The following is a 3527-nucleotide window of genomic DNA, read 5'->3' as shown; positions in this document are numbered from 1 at the left end:
CCCTCTCCAGCACACGCCGTAGCGCCCCCAGGGCTGACTGGAAGGAGCTGCCATGGGCCAGGATGTCATCGAGGTATACCAGACACTGCTGTCGGGGGATGCCATCCAGCACCCTGTCCATCAAACGCTCAAAAGTAGCTGGAGCGTTGCACAGGCCAAAGCACAGGACCTTGAACTGCCAGTGTCCTCTGTTAGTGGAGAACGCAGTTTTGGCTCTGGCCTCTGGGGAGAGGGGCACCTGCCAGTAGCCACTGCGGAGGTCTAGTGAGGAGAACCAGGAGGACCCCTAACCAGGTCCAGCGACTCATCGATACGTGGTATGGGGTATGAGTCCTTCCTGGTTACCTCATTCAGCCGCCTGTAGTCCGCACAGAACCTCAGCTTGCCCCCTTCTTCGGAACCATGACGACTGGCGCCACCCAGGGGCTGTCTGAGGGCTCAATGAAGTCTGCCCGCTGCATCTCCAACACAGCCTTGTCTGCCGCCTCCTGGCGTGCCAGCGGGATACGGCGGGGACGCATCTTGATGGGTCGAGCATCACCTGTGTCGATCTCATGCTGCACCAGAAGAGTCTGACCCACCTCTTCCTCACTCAACGCAAAGCTGTCTCTGAATTCAAACAGCAACTGCCACAACCGTTCCTGCTGCTCAGGGTCAAGACCAACACAGTTCCTCCCCATATCTCCCTCACTGCTGACAGTGTCCTCTCCTCTCCCATCTGGGGTAGCTGGGCTGGGGGTGCGGCCCGGGCTCACAGAGGGCTGTGTCATGGAGGTAGCTGGGGGAATGTAACACACCGCCGTAGGTGACAGGGGGACTGGGGAAAAGTCACACACAGCTGTGGGGGAGGGGCGCAGCCATGAGTCTCTGCTGCTTTAACTGTTGGAGTAAAGGGTTTGTTGGGTTGAGTGAATGTGACATTAGGGGGGCCATGGTGACTTCCGTCCCTCCCTGGAAGCTCAGTGTGCCCCTATTTAGGTCTAACTGGCAGCCTGTGCTCCTAAGAAAGTCCAACCCCAGGATACAAGGGTCCTGCACAGCCGCCACCCACACAGGATGACGCACAGTCCTGCCCCCTACTGTCAGAGTCATTATTCCCTTCCCTTTCATGGGTGCCAGCTCACCTGTGACTGTGCGGAGCTGCACAGTTGTAGGCTCACACTGAGTCCAACCTGGCACAATATCTGGCCTCACCAGGGTTACTGTGGACCCAGTGTCCACCAGGGCGGAGCAGGGCACCCCCACAGTGACAGGGACATGACAAAAGTCCCCAACACAGGTCCGGCCCACCACAACAACAGGCTCCATCCGCTTGCCCTCGTCTGCTTCTGGGGGAAGTGGAGCCTTGCTTCCCCGTCTGTGCCGGTGGGCTCCTCCTGAAGATGATGGTGGTTGGGATAGAAAGCCAGGGGTCCGCACTACCCGGTCTATGCGGACCCCGAGCCGTTTCCCTGAGCTCTGGGGGACATGGGGCAATCTCGGTGCAGATGGCCTGGCTGGCCACAACCCCAGCAGACCCTGGGACCAGGGCTTGTGTTTCGTGCCGCCTGTAGCGACACAGCCCGAATGAGTTCTGTCATTTCGGCCACCCAAGCAGGCTTTTCCGGCTCCGGGCTGCTCTGCCCCCAGCTCGCACAGAGGGTGTGTCTCCCTGCACCCCACCAAAGCCCCAGCTGAAGCCCCAGCCCACACCAGCTCCCTCTCCAAAGCCATCTCCAAGGCTGTCTGCAATGACTCAGGATGAGCCAGCTGGGTCTGTATGCGCAGCTCCGTAGGGGAGAGCGCCTGTATGAACTGGTCCCGTGCTAGCTCGCTCTGCACGGAGGGGGCATGTGAGCATATGCCCGCCGAGAGAGGCTCTCAATGTCATTAGCTAGCACCCGTAGAGGCTCTCCAGGCTGCCTGCGTCTATTCCTCAGTTCGGAGCGCAGTAGCCCGGGCTGTACACACTGTCCATAGCGCCTCCTCAGTGCTCCCACTAGAGCACCATAATCATGCCTGTCCTCGGGGCTAATCAATATCAAACAGGCCAGAGCTTCATCCGTGAGGCATAAAGCCAACTGCAGTGCCCTTTCTTCATCCGACCACCCCCTAAAATGAGCTAACAGTTCAAACTGAGCATGAAAAGCTTCCCAATCCGCCTTACCGGAATACTTCGGGGTCTTAACAGATACGGACGCAGCCGGGAACTGGGCGCCGCCATGTTTGTTTACATCCTGAGCCCCAGATTCCTCGTCACGCCGCGTCGACGTCGCCACTTCGGTCCGCCCACCAGAATCCGCGCGAAATACACTCGACGAAGCACTCATGCCCGCTTCAGCGGCCATCACTCCAACGTCCTCCCTCAAGCGGACTCTGCGCTCCGACGCCCTGGCGATCTCCTCAGACAGAACCCCCGACGTCCATTCACACGCACCTCCTTGGCCATAATCGTCCACTACCTCCACCTTCACTTTCGGATTCCCTCGAAGCATTTTCAATCCCCGTTCTCACCTACGGTAGCTAGCCACATAAGTCAGCTAGCTAGCTGGCTAACTTGTATCAACGTTTTTACTTCTGACACCAATGTAATGACCTGACTAGATCATAAATGAACAATTGTCCAGACAGAGGCTTGAGTTTGCGAATTGACGGTTTATTGAACCAACTTTACACAGGCTACTGTTTGGGCCGTAGCACACGCCAAATAGATGACAGATAACCCACAAGCCAATCGTGACCTCTTGTGAAGCCCAGACGTAAGAGAGAGAGAACAAAGGCTGAACCTGGTCTTAACTTCCAATGCCCAACCCCCCTCCACGCCACTCCGCCAACCACCAGGATGCCCGGCATCAGAACATTCCAGGCATTCCCAGGATTGGCAGATAGCAGGTTGATTGACATGTCGGACCCCGCGAACACCGGGTACTGGTCAGTACAACACAACCACCTCCTAGCCTAGCACATAACACACAGCTGTCTGTGCGGGTCGCTACAATACTTCTTAAGTTTGTGTTGTTTATTTTTCCATATAAAGTCTAGGAAAATTATGTTGATAATCTCTGAGAGAAATTGAGATGTTGACGGACAGAATGATTTTTCGCCATTGCTGACAAGCTAATCTCCGGGCTAATGTTAGTCTCACGCTGAACTGCGCATGTGCAGTTGTCAAATCAACGGCACTTCTTCGATATAAAATAGTACTTGACAAAAATGAAAACGTATCAGTTTCACACTTTCACGAGATTGGAGTAAAAATGTGTTCACCTCCTTATGACATTGGCTCTAATCTAAATTGTGCCTTTAGATTTCGAAAAAAAATAACAACTAAGGAAGAACTTTTCACTTCTTTCATTGACTTCTCAAACTCTAAACCCCGGCCATTTCAGTTTGGTCAGTTCGCAAGCGTTTTACCAGAAGTCTTGCGATGTTGCGCCTCTGGGGTTCGAAACTCTGTGGTAAACGTGGTCGACCACACGCTCCCGCAAAGTACCTGGCAGCATGCACAAACAAATGTACAAACGCCATGATACCAAAGAAGAAGAACA

The sequence above is a fragment of the Oncorhynchus nerka genome, linkage group LG12, assembly GCF_034236695.1.
Source record: "Oncorhynchus nerka isolate Pitt River linkage group LG12, Oner_Uvic_2.0, whole genome shotgun sequence".
In the NCBI taxonomy this organism is placed as follows: Eukaryota; Metazoa; Chordata; class Actinopteri; order Salmoniformes; family Salmonidae; genus Oncorhynchus; species Oncorhynchus nerka.
Note: the sequence above shows the minus strand (reverse complement) of the source record.